This window comes from Protopterus annectens, chromosome 3.part1 (genome assembly GCF_019279795.1).
Source record: "Protopterus annectens isolate FY-2018-M chromosome 3.part1, PAN1.0, whole genome shotgun sequence".
Taxonomy (NCBI): Eukaryota; Metazoa; Chordata; order Ceratodontiformes; family Protopteridae; genus Protopterus; species Protopterus annectens.
Window position 1 is genome coordinate 377,074,090 of NC_056732.1, and position 18,088 is coordinate 377,092,177.

Consider the following 18,088-nt stretch of genomic DNA (forward strand, 5'->3'; position numbering starts at 1 on the left):
AGGCGGAAAAATGTGGTTCCGAAAGACTCAGGGATCCTTTCAGCCCACTCAGAGTGATGCCCCCTCCAGAGGCAGAGGAGAGGCAAGAAATGGAAGACGCCACCCAGGCGGCAGAGGGAGTCCGCAAAATCAGGGTGACAGAGAGACTTTCTCTGGGAAGCCCTTCCAGCACTCCTGAGTGCAGACCCGGCTGTCCTACTCTGGAGCCAGTCGGGGGTCGTTTGGCTTTATACCCAGAGGCCTGGCTAAATCTCACATCAGATTCCTGGGTAAAAAGCATAGTTACCAGAGGCTACAATATTCCATTTATAAAAATTCCACTTGCCCCCAAAAAGCTCCCAGATGTTCCTCCCAGTCTGCGAGACCAGGCAGTCGTAGAGATAAAAAGGCTGCTCGAAAACAGAGTCATCCAACCAGTCCCAGCAGACCAAATAGGATCCGGAACTTACTCAAGGTTCTTTTTAGTTCCAAAGAAAACAGGGGACTGGAGACCAATTTTGGACCTCAGCAAACTCAACACCTTCATGGAGAAGGCAAAGTTCCGGATGGTCATGCTACAGTCGATCCTTCCTTTCCTACAGGGGGGCGACTGGATGTGCTCTATAGATCTCAAAGACGCGTACTACCATATCAAGATGGCCAGAGCATCCAGAGATCATCTGCGCTTCCAGCTGGGAGCCAGTCACTTCCAGTTTCGTGCTCTGCCCTTTGGCCTCACCTCAGCCCCCAGGGTGTTCACCAAATGTATGGCAGTAGTAGCGTCTCACTTGAGACAGATGGGATTCCAAGTATTTCCTTACCTAGATGACTGGCTCCTCTCCACCACCACCGAGTATCGTCTTGTGCAAGCCAGGGATTACACCATCAACCTTTGCTCCTCTCTAGGCATAACAATCAATTTTGGAAAGTCTGCACTATCGCCCTCACAGCGTATCTCATTTATAGGGGCAGATTTAGACACTTCCCTGGCTCGAATCAATCTCCCCCCATCAAGAGTATCAGCCCTCAGAAGTCAGATTTCTATCCTTCTTCAGAGCAGGAAAGTCCCTGCACAACAAATCTTAAGAGTCCTAGGAATGATGGCAGCCACTCTTATTGTAGTTCCCCTAGGCAGAATGCATATGAGGATTCTTCAGTGGATGCTCTTCGCTCAGTGGTCGTACCGACAGCTTCCACTGTCTCACCAGATCCTAATCACAAACTCCTGCAAATGGGATCTCCTTTGGTGGATGCACAGTCAGGATCTAACAACAGGCCGACCGTTCGTATTACCCAGTCCTACAGCGACTGTGACCACGGATGCTTCCCTGATAGGGGGGGGGGCCTTTTTCAGGGAAGAACAGTCCAAGGTCAATGGTCCAACTTGGAATACAATCTGCACATCAATGTCCTAGAGCTGGGAACAGTGACAGTTCAGACAACATGTCAGTAGTCTGGTACATGAACAAACAAGGAGGAACCAGGTCTTATCCATTGTGCAGAGAGGCCCTCAGGATTTGGCAATGGGCTGTGTCCACCGGACGCTTCCTGATAGCAACGCACATCCCGGGGACATCCAGCGTGATTGCGGACAGGTTGAGCTGAGCCATCCTGTTGCCGCACGAGTGGTCCCCTCAAACCTCAAGTAGTGGAAATGATTTTCCTCAGATGGGGCCAGCCTTGCTGCGACCTATTTGCATCCCCATTGAATGCCAAATGCAGAAGCTACTTTGCCCTACTACCCCTTTTGGGGGGCGCCCCCAGGGACGCACTGGTACACGATTGGCCCCCGGGTCTCCTTTACGCTTTTCCCCCTGTCCCGTTAATTCCTAAGTTCTTGCAGAAAGCCAAACGTCTGGAAAGGACCTTAATTCTGATAGCCCCATTCTGGCCTCGACAAATCTGGTTTCCCTTTCTTCAAACTCATCAGGTGGACGAACCATGGATTCTGGACCCAGTGCCAGACCTGTTGACGCACTCGTCGGGAGTTCCCCACACATCTCTCAAGTCCCTCAAACTGACAGCTTGGCTGCTCCGCTTCCCATCTTAGCCAGGTCAGACTTACTGTCCCCTGCAGTTCAACAAATCATTGTATCTTCCCATAAGCCATCCACGAGGAAGCTATACAATAGCAAATGGAAACGTTTTGCGTACTGGGCCTCGCAACAGGGCAGAGATCCATCAGGGGCTCCAGTACACAAGATACTAGAGTTTCTTTCCACACTCTTTCAGGAAGGAGCTTCCACTTCCACGATAAGGGTACAACTGGCGGCTATATCAAATTTTCATGTTGGTCTAGGAGATAATTCTCTCATGTCCCACAGACTTTGCAAAGCCTTTATGAAAGGTACCTTTCACCTCCGTCCCCCTTTTCGTGATCCAATCACCCCGTGGAATCTTAACCTGATGTTATCACGGCTCATGTTGCCCCCATTCAAACCAGCTGCCACAACTCTTCTCAAATTGTTATCATGGAAGACACTCTTTCTGGTTGCCATCACTTCCGCTCGGATAGTTTCAGAGTTGCAAGCTTTGTCTGTCTGGCCCCCATACATGATTTTTCACCCAGATAGAGTAACATTGCGCACCAATCCATCCTTCCTTCCAAAGATTTGTTCAGTTCAGAATATTAATCAATCAACCGAGCTACCCACCTTCTTCAAAAATCACTCTAATAAGCTGGAATACATGCTGCACAAATTGGACATCCACAGGCAGCTGAGATTTTACTTAGACAGGACTAAGGAATACAGAAAATCAGACCAACTATTTGTATCTTATGCTGACCAAAAGAAGGGAGAAGCGGTAGCGAACTTTACTTTATCCAAATGGCTATCGGACTGTATACATTTCGTATATGCAGAATCGAAACAACAGCTCCCCTTTAGTCCTAGAGCTCATTCTACGAGGGCAGTTGCTACTTCCTTGGCCCATGCCGCTCGCTTACCATTAGATACCATTTGTGCGGCGGCAACCTGGGCAGAACCACATACCTTTATTACCCACTACAAATTAGATAAAAACTCCAGAGACAGGGCGACGTTTGGTTCCACTGTTCTCAGGAATGTTCTCCCTTGAGCCACCCAGGATAAAGGAGCTAGGGACGCTACCCATGTGTAAGAACAAACGGCGAGATCGAACAATTTCACATAAAGAAGTTATGTTCTTTCCATAACGTTCCATGTGAATTGTTCATCTCGCCTTTGTTGTTACATCCCCCCCCTCCATCCCACGTCCTGCGGTCTGGGAGAATGGGCACGACTTGAGCTGAGTTCAGTCTTCTCTAGATGTGGGTGTTCTTGAGCTTCCTACTGTACTTCAGGTATGGCATCTTTTCTCCTCTATTTTATTATGGAGTATTAGACAGTGTGGTTGCATTTCTGTGCGCTAGGGCGCAGTAACTAGTGGGGTTCTTCGAGTGTTAGCAAACTAGATCTGAGGGTTAGCACCAGAGGATCATGGGATAGCACTGTGCCTCGAGCTTTCTCGAAGATGCGGAGCTAGTGATGTGGCCGACTCGGAGCCGAAGATTGGCTCCGAACCCGTGTGTAAGAACAAAGGCGAGATGAACAATTCACATGGAACGTTATGGTAAGAACATAACTTCTTTTTTATTAGAATCAATTATTCAGTTTTTACATGTTTTAAATCTTTTGTGATCGTTAATTAGTAAATATTTTTAATAACTTGAGAGTGTTTATTGCGATAATACAAGGGCCACTCTGAAAAGCCTTACTGCTTGGGAAATGTGCTACCATTTGTATCAATATCTGTTTTACCCAATATAACTGAACACCCCTTTTGAAAGGTATTATGGCATTTGACTGGTGGCAGCCAGTATCGTGTAATTTGGCCAAAGAAACACAAATGGTAAGTCTGTGTCAGTTTTTCCCAAGAGTGTGTGTATGCGTGAATATCAGAATCAGTACCAACACAGAAGAAAACTACTGACCAATTTGCAGAGGTGGTTAAACGAAACGACTCCAAAAAGAAACCACTAATGGTCCACAATGTAAAGCACAAAAATAATCCACTGGTAGTCCACAAATGCGAAAAAGATTTATTGAAAGATAAAAAGTGGTAAACTATCAGATCCTGCACAATCAACTCCAGACACTGAACCTGGCAGCATGGCTGATTATATAGTTATACAAACAACACCTCTCAGTAAAGCTGTGATGGATGTCATTTTGGAAGCCAGAAGGCCTAGTACTAGAAAATCTTATGCTGATAAATGGAAGAGATTCTGTGCTTGGAATCAAGCACAAGAAACTGATACAGCAAAACCAAATATTCCTCAGATATTACAATACTTGACTGAGATGCTTGACAAAGGCCTATCTTTCTCATCAATTAAAATCCATGCCTCTGCCATTTCGGCTCATTACAATACAGAACCACCAATCTTTCCTCATCCTTTACTAAAGCAGTATCTTAGAGGAGCCAAAAATGTAAGGCCTCCTAGAAGATCACCAATACCTGCATGGGACCTCAATTATGTGTTGGAAAAGCTCACCCTGCCTCCATTTGAACCAGCTGCTACTGCTGATGTAAAGTTCTTATCATGGAAAACAGCTCTGCTACTAGCAATTACTTCAGCAAGAAGAGTCTCAGAGCCACAGGCCCTCATGGCTGTGGAGCCTTTTATCATACTTTACCCAGACAGGGTGTCTCTGAGAACAAATCCAACATTTATGCCTAAGGTGGTTTCCAGTGTGGCTCTTAACCAAACTATTCATCTGCCAACCTTTTATCCAAATCCGCAGAACAAGGGGGAGAGAATTCTGCATTCTTTGGATGTACAGGCTAAGATTCTACTTGAGCAGGACTAAAGCTGTAAGAAAAACTGAGCAATTGCTAGTGACATATGCTGCAGGATCAGAAGGAAAGGCTATTTCAAAGCAGACTATTTCAAAGTGGATAAGCCACTGTATTCGCTTCTGCTACTTACACCATGGTAAACCTGTGCCCAAGGGCATTAGGTCTCATTCCACCAGAGCTGCAGCTATTTCAGCAGCCTTTCTCAGAGGAGTACCAACCAAAGACATTCTAGAGGCTGCTACTTGGAGTTCTGTCCACACCTTTACAATGCATTATCATTTGCCTCTCCACTCTAAGTCCAGGGCAGGCTTTGCCACTGCAGTTCTGTAGGGCTTTATAGCCGCACCTAATGCTGTTTAGCTCCAGCCTCCCAACCATAGCTTTGGGATTCTACCCAAATGTAATGACTGCAACAGTGAAACACGAAGAACATAGTACAGTTGTGTACACTTACCATAAATGTAGATGTTCAAGTGTATTCACTGTTGCTCCAGGTTACCCGCCCGGCATCCCCCCCTTTCATTCTGGAGTTTACTTTTCCTTCTCTATCTTCTACAACCTATGTGGTGTATTTGCTTGTAGATGAAGGTAAAGTTTATATTGATGCATGTATATATACTTTTTATACATATATATTTTGCTACCTTTTTGGGGGCACCTGACATCTGGGGCAAGAAAAACTAAAGAAAATGGCGTCGGCTGCTTGTTTTATACCCCTGATGACCTGGCGTCATGGAAGAGGAGACAGCAACCGACGCAGGACCCAAAACTTTGGAATTCAGGCTGACTGAGGGCAACCTGCCAGCAGATTACCCAAATGTAATGACTGCAACAGTGAATACACTTGAACATCTACATTTATGGTAAGTGCACACAACTGTACTTTTGAATGGCTGCATTCCCAGAACCTACCAGATAATGTTAAAAATGGGATTTTAAATTCTTCCTTGTACAGAGATTGTGTTTGGACCCTTTGCAGCAGAGATGATCAAAAAGTGTGATGAATGGGATAAACTAATCCAGGGAATCTGTAAGATTTTTTCAGCTGTCCTTTTCCAAATTGATCAATGGACTTTTTTCAACTCCTCATCCAGTTTTGGCAAAAAATAGAATAAACAGTCTCAACAAAATTCAGGTAAACAAACGTCTAAGAAGAAATGACGGGGGGGTTCCAAAAAGAAGTCTTAAACCTCTCAAAACCAAAGACAGTGCAACAAGTCTGAATGACTGTTCAAGAGATCATGTGACCCCCCCCCCAAATTCTCTACAGTGGTACATTTTTTCTTCCAGAAAGTCAGAATCTCCATATTTCTCTTTAGCAACAGATTATTTCAGACAAATGGATTCTGAACGTCATTCATCAAGGTTACTGATGAAAGTGAGAGGAAATTTCTCCTTTCCAGGGCTCATTCCTCATCCTCCAGATCAGACTCTCTTTGTTTCCACATGTTCTTCAACACATGCTGTCCCAAGGAACAAAAGAACCAGTTCCCCTTTCCTGAGTGGGGAAGGGCTTTTATCGAATGATGTTTTTAGTGCCAAAGAATGAAATTGATTGGAAACCAGTTCTTGATCTTTCCTAAACTAGTTGGTGATATTCCCCAAATTCAAAATATTGTCACTTCACAACCTGTTAAATCTTCTTCCTCTTTCAAGTTTCCTGTAATACTAAACTTAAAAGATACTTATCATCACATTGTTATTCATCTGATTTTCTGTCTTACCCTTTGGTCCATCCACTACACCAAGATTGTTCACAAAGTGTCTAACTGCAGTTAGATGACTTGCTTATGTTTGCATAGTCTTTTTCAAAGTGTCAGGAATCCCTCTGTCTCGGGTGAGATATCTCTTACACAAGCTGGGATTCCAAAAGTACATTCAAAGTCTTTCTTGATGCTGTCATGCAGGATTGTGTTCCCGGGATGTCACCCAGACCCTTGAATTCAAAGAGCTTTTCTTCCACAAAATGTTCCACAACACTGAGATGTCCTTTTTCTGGTTTCATAAAGTACAAAATAATATTGTCTGCATATAAATCCAGCTTTTTTGTTTACCACACCAGTTATATCCTTGAATTTCTGAGTCCCTTATTTTTTTTCCAGTGGTTCTAAATATAATGCAAATAACAAAGTGGAAGGAGAACACTACTGCCCAATTCCTCTGTTCAGACATAGCTTATCAGAAAGGAACCCTCCCACTTTGAATTTTGCCTCCGATCCCTCATATATCCTCATAATTAACATCATTATTTTATGAGGGAATGAAGATGCTTCCATTGCCCTACTTATATAATCTCAGCCTTCTCTGTTGAATCCTGTCTTTGCATCAAGAGCCACCAACAACAGCGATATTTTCTTGCATTCCGCTTCCCTCTAGATCATCATTGTTCTATTAATGTTGTCAAATGTTTGCCTCTCCTCCACAAAACCGCATTGATGCATATCTATCAATTTTGGCAACACCTTTGCCATTCTTTTATCCATTATAGATGTAAACACTTTATAATCATGGTTTAAAATTGAAATGGGCTGGATCTGAAGGTCTTTACTTTCTTTAGGTATTACAGCTACCACAGCTTTTTCCAGGATGTTTGTGCTTCCCCTTCTTTTAAAATACTGTTAAACAAAACCTACCAGGTCTGTATCATTTTTTTCCCTCCTAGCTTCCAAATTTCCAGTGGACTACCATCTGTTTCTGAAGACTTCCCTGTAGATTGGTTAAATGTCACTGTTCTTATCTCCTCTCCTCCTATTTTGACAGTTAATTGTTGAGCCTCATATACATGTAACCTTAGCATATTTAAGGCTTCTGTAAATATTCCCATTTGTGAGTTTTCTTGATTTCTCCCTTTCTCTGCTTTATAAAAATTTTGATAAAATGTCCAAAATATCTATACCTCTACAGGATCTCTGGTTATTTTTGTTGTCATAGGCTCCCAGTGCTTAGCAACAGCCCTTTCTGCTTTCTATTGCGTATGTCTTTGTGCATAAAGTTTTTGTGTTTTGGCACTATTATCAACAAATAGTTGCTTAACAGCAATCTTTCTAAACTCATGCATGCTATCCAGGTACTCCCTTATTTTCTCTGTAGTGCTGTATAGTTGCGCTTCTTCTTGCCCTCTGAGATTTTCCTTATTCTGAAATACTTAACCTTTGTCAGCCCCTCTAAATAAGTCTTGTTACTTCTTAACCATATCTCATTTTCTTTTATTTCTACCATATTTTTAACTCCGCTTTCATTTTATCCCACTCATCTATAACTAAGGGAGTACTTTCTATCTTCCCTAATAACTCCTGAATAATTTCCACTACCCATTCCTTAAATTATTCTCTTTTTAATAGGTAGTTGGGGAAGTGTCAGTGTTTCATTTTTACTTTGTTACCTTGCATTTTTATCTTAGTTATTATTATTATTGGCACATGATCTGAAATAGTTATTGCATGTATGTCAAAGCTCTCAATTAAATGTACACTTTCCTGTGAAATATAATTTCTGTCTAGTCTAACCCAGTAAGTTTATCTTGGGAATAAATTCAATTCTCATCTTCCATACCAAATATTTTTATAAATTTCTTCAGAAATCTCCCCTTTGTTATATTTTCCCCTATAAGCCTCCCACCCCCAGATTCATCATCATTATTGCAAATCAAATTCTAGGCCCAACTTCTAAGTAATATTTCCTGCTAAAAACTGATTATTTCTCCCTAAATTTTCTAAGGTCCATAGTAGCAGTTTTAAGTGGAATATAAATACCTACCAGTTTAATAATCTTCCCTTGCCAATAGCCCATCTAGCATTATTATCTTTTTCCCCTCTTCTATCAGTATTAGAGCTCCTCTAGCAAATAATACAAGTATTCCTATTTTCCTTTGTCCCTGATATTCTGCTGAATATCCATCCCCAAATCCTTTCTTTATCAAATTCATATGCTCAGTTCTTTCCAGATGTGTTTCCTGTAGAACTGCTGTTTGCACTCTGCATTTCTTAATATAATTAAATATCCTTTCCTTTTTTTGTCTATACCTGTGCAAACATTCACATTCCAAGATAATATGGAAGGTGCCGCCATTCATAGGATCATAGGAAGTTACTAGGCTATTGTCCCTGAGGCCCTTATATGCCTAGCCAAGAGTTTAGCCCATGTATAGACAAATCAGCACCCGATGCCCCTGTCCAGCAGGGACATGGGTGGAATCCCAGGGATGTATTTTCTATTTCCCATCCAGTTATCACTTTAAAAAGGGGTAAAGAGGTACTCTGCTTGATGTGGAGAGGATGTCCCATAGATTGGGGAGTCTCTGTTACACAAATCTGTCCTGCCAGCAAGTCCTATTAATTTCACAGACCAGGTTGAGGCCACGTCTGCGGGTAACTTGAGTGGAGCTTGACTTGCGGATATGCAGTAGTCCCATCAAGGCGGGGTCCGAGATCGCCTTTTATTCCAGACAGAGATCACCTCTGAGGAGTCTGTATGAAACAGAGTAGAGGGTTAGGGCTTTTAGCCGATCTATGTATGGTAGATTTTTGAGGCCCTGGATTCTCCTGGCGAGGAACCTCTGTGGTCTGTCCATCTGCTGCATGTGCTTTGCGAGGTTCATGCCGAATGGAGCGTTGTACTCAATAATGGGCCTTATAAGGGAAGAATACATGGATGTTATGACCTCCTTGTCCCTGGATGAGATACCCTTACTTATGAGATGGACCATGTAGAAAGCTTTCCGTAGAATGGAAGCAACATGGTGGTCAAAAGTCAGGCTGCTATCAATCTGGGTGCCCAAATCCATCATGACTGACTGCGTGCTTAGAACGTTGTTATTAATGTGATAATTTATGGGGACATCTCTCTCCCCAAAGGGGATGATGATGCATTTTTTTGTATTCAGCTTGAGGCCATGTTTCTGGCACTAGTCATTTGTTTGGGTGAGATCCTCTTGGAGGATGTCCACGTCACTAGGAGAATTGATGACAGCTCTCATCTTGCAGTCATCTGCAAACTTGGTCAGCCATAGCCCACTGGTTTTGGCCTGTACCTCAGAAAAGTATATGCCAAATAACAGAGGCCCCAACACCGAACCCTGGGGTATGCCACTCGATACAGGTCTGCTGCTTGAGGTGGCTTCCCCTATTTTGACTAGGTGGGTTTTGTCAGTGAGCCAGTTGACTACCCATGTGGTAACATACGGATTGATGCATAGTTGAAAGAGTTTATCTATTATGCCTGAGTGGGGAATACTGTCAAAGGCTTTGGCCAGGTCAAGGTAGGCAGTGTGCACTGTGTTCTCCTCATCCATGGCTTTGGTGACTGTCTCAAAAAAGTTGACCAAATTTAACAGACATGACTTCTCCTTGATGAAGCCAAACTTTGTGGGATTGAGTGTTTGGAGGTTGCCAATGTCCTTATTAATGATGTCCATAATAATCCGTTCCATGGCCTTGCAAATCAGGCTAGTTAGGCTGATGGGTCTATAATTTCCCGGAACAATGGACGTGCCACCTCTGTGTAAAGGGATGACAGTCACTGTCCTCCACTCAGCTGGGGCAAAACTGGTACTAAGGCTTTGGTTGAACAGGGTGCATAATGGTGTTGCAAGTTCCTGCCTGAGTTCGTGTAGGATGCAAGGTGGGATGTTATCAGGTCCCATGGAGGCTGTATTTTTGTCTTTGAGAAAGCAATGATGACCTGATCCCTAGATATAAGGGGAAGGGGGCAGGTACTGGGAATGTCCTGATTTACTGATGGGGGGTGGGGACAGAAGGGGGACATTTTCGCTGAATCTCTCAGCCAGCAAGTTTGCTATATCTACAGAATTTGTATATGTGGTGTCCTTGAACTTTTGAGATTATGGACATATGTGAAGAAGGCCTTATGACTGTCTATGGTAGATGTGGCCAATTTGGACTCGGTTTGCTTTGGAGGATTTCACTAGTGCTCTTATTTGCTTGTTTAGGCTAAGGAGAGATTGCTTCCAATTGGGGGCATGCTCCTTCTTGGTCCTGGGCAGCAATTTTTTTCTTTTGTTATAGAGTTTATTTATTGCAGATGTCCACCAGACAGGTTTACTCTTCCTTGTGGAGGATGATTTAGTTTTGTCAGGTATTCCTGATTCCATGCATCTGTATAAACGTTCGTATAGTAATTTGGTATAGTTTTGGATACTGGTGCCAGTTCCTAGAGTTGTGGAGGGGGCTGTGAAGCTGTTTGTACCATCCCTCAGGAGGTTGTAATTTTGATTGACCCTGGCTGTCTCTAGTAGATGTGGCCAATTTGGACTCGGTTTGCTTTGGAGGATTTCACTAGTGCTCTTATTTGCTTGTTTAGGCTAAGGAGAGATTGCTTCCAATTGGGGGCCTGCTCCTTCTTGGTCCAGGGCAGCAATTTTTTTCTTTAGAGTTTATTTATTGCAGATGTCCACCCGACAGGTTTACTCTTCCTTGTGGAGGATAATTTAGTTTTGTCAGGTATTCCTGATTCCATGCGTCTGTATAAATGTTTGTATAGTAATTTGGTATAGTTTTGGATACTGGTGCCAGTTCCTAGAGATGGGGAGGGGGCTGTGAAGCTGTTTATACCATCCCTCAGGAAGTTGTAATTTTGATTGATCCTAGCTAGAGGGGGTTGGGTTGAGATGGTGACTTCGAATGTGACCACTTTATGGTCAGATCTTGCAAGGGAGGATGATACTGCAGGGATGCTGCAGTGGTTACTCATATTGGTTACTACCAAGTCCAAGATATTATCACCTCTTGTGGAGGTATCAACTAACTGTTCTGAAGCATCTGCATGGACAAAATCGATGAATCTCTGGGCATTTGCGTTCTGGCAAGAGTAGTTCTTCCAGTCTATGTTTGGGTAGTTAAAGTAACCCAGGATCAGGGTAAAGGGTTGAATCTTGATAGATTTGAAGAGGTCTAGTTAGGCAGTTTGGGCATCTTGGGTCAGATTTGGGGGCCAGTAGCTAGCTATGATTTGTATAGGGTTCTTGTCAATAGTTAACTGCACCTGGAGTGTCTCCTATGCATCATACTGTTTGACCAGCCTGGAGGTGTGTATGTCTTTAATATATATTGAAACTCCAACACCTTTGGCTTTACTATCCACAGTTTGACGTCTGAATGTATGATAGGATGAGTAACCTGGTAAGGCTGCGATGCTCTCTGCAGCTTTGAACCAGGTTTCTGTGACTGCACAGATGTCTGCATTTTCCATGACTAGGAATGCTTGCAATGAGTGCAGTTTCATGTTTGGACTCTAGCGTTTAGCAGCATGACCTTTAATTTGTGTTTTGTTGAAATTTTTATGTTGGTAGTTTTAACCTCATCACTTTTCCTAAAAAAGGCACTATAGGGGAGGCAAGAGCCTTTGCCAGAATCCTGAACCCCAGGTAAGACAGATGTAGGCCATCTCTGGCAAAGCATTGTGGTCTGTTGATCATATCTTCCCAGGCTGTCAGGTACTAGATCTCCCTGGAATGACACCAGAAACTAAGCCAAACTGTTATGATAAGAAGTCATTATTCCCATCTATTGTATATGTCAGCTTTGTAAATGTCTGATGTTAAGTTGTCAATCTCGCCTTCATTCTTGCTTGATGGGTTGAGTCACTTTTACCAGCTCGAGGCAGCCCCATATACCATGATGCAAGGCGGTAGTACCCAGATCTCGATGAGGTCCTCCTTTTACCAGCTCCTGGTAAGTGATTCACTACTTTGATATTTTAGCCCCTTTTGCTAAAACCCTTTAATTTTAGTTTTAAGTTAATTATATAGATTTTCTGACAGAAATTCCCTGTCTCTACTAATTTTTTTAGTCAAACTTTACCCATCCCATCCCCCTGTTAGGGTGTGTGTTTGTGTTTTTCTAGTAATACCTTTTGGTATTTTATTTAATTTAATTCTTTGGCTGGTGTGTGTGTGTGTTGTGAAACACCATGTCAAAGGAGAGGTCTCAGTGCTGTCAGAAGATGTCTCTGACAGCTTCACCTGCAGAACTCCTGTGCTATTTGTCATTCCTTCAGCCAGAGAGTCCTGCAGGAAAGACAAACAAGCTGATACTTAGGGGTCTTCTTAAGCTGGAGGGCTCTCCGCTAAGTCGGCTCCATCTAAATCAGCCAAATCTTCCAAGGCCCAGGCTTCTGTGTCTAAGCCTGGCCTCGCGCGACTCGTCGTGTTGTCGAGATCGGCGCGGCTGGAGCCGATTTCAACCAACAAGCCACCGGCACGATGGCTGGCGGCCGATGCGATTGCCGATTCGGCCCGGGGTCATCGCTCACCGTCGGCCACCACCGGCACCGGCACCACACGGGTGCGGCGGCTCCGACCCGACACCGTTATTTCTTGCTGTATGTCGGCTGGGCTCACCCGAGCAGAGGCTTCCTTCCGGGCCGATAAGTCTTCGGCTCCTCGACCAGGATCTATAGTTTCATCGGTTCCGATGGCTCATTCCAGGAAGAGGTCGAGGTCTCCTTCCTCACCTCTCCTCTTCAAGGTCATCCAGACTTTCAGACCATGACCTAGAGAGAGTGGTCAGCAGATTACTTAAGTCACAGGCACTGGCCCAAATGTTACATAGTCCGTCTCAACAGGCGACTGTTGGTCCACACTGCTACAGTTCCTCCTTCAAATCTACCCCAGAGCTTGGAGTGGGAGTCTTCGAATGATTACTGCTACGGCTGGAGGACAGATACCTTCTGTTCCTTCAGCCTCTACTCTTATCTCCTCTTGAGACCTTCCTTAGAGGGATTCGGTGGTCGGGCTTCCATGGTCTCCTCCGAGGGTGAGTGGCATCGGACCCTTGTGTCCTTGGAGCCTCGGCCTTGGTGAGCTCGGCTCCGACATCTGCCTCGGAGACTTCCCTTCGGTGGTCCCTGGAGTTCCTAGTTCTTGAACGGGTTCTCTCGGACCTGCCTGGGAATTCGAGTGATGAAGAGTGTGCTGGCCACTGGTATCAGTCAGCAGTCTGTTCCGTAGCTCCTCCCTCTATAGTGCCTGTTGACATCTCTGCCACTTCTCTTGCTAAAGGACCCAGAGATCCTCCGCCTCAGGTTTCCCCATTGGGAATTTCCCCTCTTCCGAGGATTCTCCTGATGTTTCGGGAGATCCTCCTAGGAAGAGGACTTGTAAACATGTAGACTCCCGAGTCTGTCACTTCAGATACTGACTTTGATGAGTCAGAGGGATCCCCTAGATCTGAGGATGTCTCCTTCTCAGACATCCTAGAACTCCTTAAACAGAGGAAACTGGCCCACCAACAATCCCTCTGAGGATGAGTCAGTATACCTAGAGGCGTTTGGATCTCGGCCCTCCACCTCCTGGGTGTCTCGGCAGCTCCTGACTCTGTTGAGCCAGTCCCTAGGAGGCCTTCAAAATTTATCACTGCCCCGGTGACAAGCAATTCCTCACTAAGGGTGTCCCCGCTGATGCCATGGTGGTGGCTGCCACCAAGAAGGAACTTGCAGATCCTTCCATCCTCCTAATAAGGACTCTAGGACCATGGATGGATGTTTTCCTCAGCGACCTTGCTATGCTATCGCTGAATTACCTATGTCACTTCACCAGACTCCAGAGGGATATCCTTAAGGAGCTGGGTGAAGTAGTACAGGATCCTACAGCTGCAGGAGCTCAAGAAAAGATTGAACCCTTAATTCCATTGCAAACTCCTCCATGCGGCTAATATCATATGCTGCTGATGGGTACAGGTGTGGCTCTTAGACGCCAAGCCTGGATGCGGCTATGTGACTTTGCAGATCCCTTCAAGGCGTCCTTCACAAATTCTCCCTTTGATGGGTCAGCTTTGTTTGGCCCTCAGGTGAAGGAAACTTTGACCAGGTGCGAACAGGACGGCATGACTCTTTCTGCTGTAGGAGTCGTTTTCCACCCCTTCTAGACCTTATCCCAAAGGACAGAAAGGTGGAAAATGTGGTTGGTCAGTTTACCCCTAGAGGCAGAGGGGTAACAACAACAGACGCTCTAGAGGCAGAGGGGTCCAAAACCAGGGAAACAGAGAGCCTCTCTCTGACAAGCCCTTTCTGCATCCCTGAGATGTTGGCTGTCCCTCCTTGGAGGCAGTCGGGGAAGATTATCACTGTACCCAAAAGCCTGCCATTCCCTCACTCAAGACAGATGGGTACAGTCTATCATATCCAAGGGTTACATAATTCCTTTAGAGAAAGTCCTTTCCCTCAAATTCCCTTCCAGATGTACCACCGGTAAGTCTCAAAACTACTGCAAAAAGAGCCATTCAGCCAGTTACAACAGACCATTCAGAGCCGGAATCTACTCAAGGTTCTTTTTGGTCCCCGGAGACTGGAGACCAATATTGGATCTCAGCAGACTCAACAAGTCTGTGAGGAAGACAAGATTCGAATGGTCACTCTTCAGTCAATTCTGCCCTTCTTACAGAAGGACAACTGGATGTGCTCAATAGATCTTCAGGATATCACATCAAAATTCACAGACGCCCAGGAGATTTCTGCTGGGGTCCAGTCATTTCCAGTTCAGAGCCCTGCCCTTTGGTCTCACTACAGCCCCAGAGTGTTCACCAAATGCATGGCAGTGGTCACGGCTCACCTGAGACGTCTAGGATTCCAGGTTTGTTTCCGTATCCGACGACTGGCTCCTGTCAGCCACCACCAGGCATCAGCTTATACAAGCCAGGGATTACACAATAAATCTTTGTTCTCATTTGGGCATCTCGATCAACTTCAAAAGTCATCCTTATCGCCCTGCCAGTCTATTACCTTCATAGGCTAAACTTAAACACTGTTCGGATGTCAGCTACCCTTACAGATCAAAGAGTTTCAGACATTCAAAGTCATGTCAGGATCATTCTGGCCAACAAGAAAGTACAGGCCAGAATGGTTCTAAGGTATTAGGCCTCATGGCTGCGGCCATTACTCTTCTTCCTGGCTCTCGATTCTACACTTCTTCAGTGGATGCTGTTCACACAGTGGTCATACCAACCCAGATTCTGGTGACACAGACTTGCAAAGATCATCTTGCTTGGTGGATCACATCTCCTCAGGTTCACCAAGGCAGGTACTTTGTACCCCCATCCCCGATAGCCACTGTCACCACGGATGCCTCCCTGATCGGGTGGGGGAGTCATTATCAGGGCACGATGGTTCATGGGGGGTGGCAGCGACTCCGATACCATCTGCACATAAATGTCCTGGAGGGGAGAGCAGTGCTTTTAATGTTGCAAGCCCTCAACGACTTTCTTCACAGACAACATGTCTGTAGTTTGGTATATCAACAAACAGGGCGGAACCAAGTCCTACCCTTGTGTCGAGAAGCGTTCAGACTATGGCAATGGGCGATCTCCTCTCATCGGTTTCTGGTAGCAACGCATATCCCTGGGAAAACCAACATTGTAGCGGACAGATTGAGCAGAGCTATTCTCATGCCTCACGAGTGGTCTCTCAAGCAATCTATAGCGGAAGAGATTTTTCTGGAATGGGGTCATCCATGTTGCGATCTTTTGCTACTCCCCAAAACAGCAAATGTCCAGACTTCTTCTGCCTCTTCCTCTATCAGGCCATCCCCAGAGACACTCTGACCCAAGATTGGCCCCAGGGACTTCTTTATGCCTTCCTCCATTTCCTCTGATCCCTCAAGTTATCCAGAAGGCAACCGCTTTGAGAGCCAAATTGATTCTCATTGCCCCTTACTGGCCTCGACAAGTTTGGTTCCCGTTCCTCCATCATCACCTTTTGGTGCAGCGCATCTGGACCCAGTGCCAGATCTTCTGATTCACCAATCGGGTCAGCTGCACCGGTCTATCCCTTCTCTCAACCTCACAGCATGGTTGCTCCACTTCCTTCCTTAGCCAGGCTTCCTTTGATCTCTAACCCAGTTAGAGACATCATACTAAAATCCTCTACCAGGAGGATTTATACAAGCAAATGGAAACGTTTCTCTTATTGGGCTAAGACCAAGAATATTGATCCTTTTACTGCCCCTGTTCAGCCAGTCCTCGACTTGTTAGCAGAGATTTTTCATGCACGGGCCTCTTCTTCCACACTCAGAGTTCAATTGGCTGGTATTTCCAATTTTCATGTCGGAATAGCAGATCATAATATTATGTCCCATAGGCTCTGCAGGGCCTTCTTGAAAGGAATTTTCCTACTAAAGCCTCCAATCAGGAATCCTCCTCCTCAGTGGGATCTAAATTTAGTGCTGACATCCCTGATTCTTAGCCAGCTGTTTCTTGTTCCCTGAAATTTCTTTCTTGGAAAACATTATTCCTAGTGGCTATTACATCGGCAAGGAGGGTGTCTGAACTTCATGCTCTTTTCACAAAGACAGAGTATCTTTGAGAACTAACCCAACCAAGAACAATTTGAATCAATCCATTAATCTCCCTGTATTTTTCCCAAACTATTCAGATAGAGCTGAACAAAAGCTACATTACCTTGATGTCCACCGTCAACTTAGATATTATTTGGACAGAACAAAAATTTAGAAAATCGGATCAACGATAATAAAAAGGCCTTCCTGTTTCTAAAGTGACCTTGTCCAGATGGCTTTCTTCGGTCATCTCTGAAATTTATCTGCTCAGGGGAAAACAGCTGTGCTCAAAACCTAAAGCACATTCAACTAGGAGCTTAGCTACTTCTACAGCTTTTCAGAGCTTCCTTTAGACACTATTTGTGCAGCGCCACTTTGGCCACTCCTCACACTTTTGTTTCCCATTACAAATTGGACTTGGCCTCCAGGGACAGAGCCAGTTTTGGCTCTACAGTCCTCAAGAGTTTGTTCCATTGAGCCACCCAGAATAGAGGTGCTGATTGACAACCCTGGCCTGGACAGACCTTGTTATAAGAAACTGTTATGCTGAAGACCATTCAGACCTGGTCCTTCTTCCATCTGTAAGTTTTCTTTCTTCCTTTGGGAAGTATTTTATGCTTGGTGCTATTGCCCTTTGTCATCAAACGAGATCTGGGTACTTACCGCCTTGCATCATGGGATATGGGGCTGCCTCGAGCTGGTAAAAGTGACTCTCGAGCTTAGGTGCTGGTGAGGGAGGAGAGGAGGGGGCCACCCCCGAAAGAGAGAGAAGAGAAGAAGAAGACAACTAACATGGAACGTTATGGTAGGTACATAACTTCTTATTTCCAGCTTTTGTAATGTATGCACCCACTACTGTTAGGCAGGTTTATCTTTTATACAGTTTTTTTTTATCATCTCCATTTGAACTCATGTCATATTTTACAAAGCGTATTATTATATTGAAACCCTCAAAGAAAAAAAAACAACCCCCTAGAACACCCCATAACCTTTTAACTTAATACA

General features: G+C 44.6%; 1 protein-coding gene across 1 annotated transcript in view; it reads left to right on the forward strand.

Annotated features, from left to right (window-relative positions):
• Positions 1 to 18,088, forward strand: part of COLQ (collagen like tail subunit of asymmetric acetylcholinesterase) — a 3,098,435-nt gene that overhangs the window by 766,429 nt on the left and 2,313,918 nt on the right. The gene's annotated exons all lie outside the window — the stretch shown is intronic.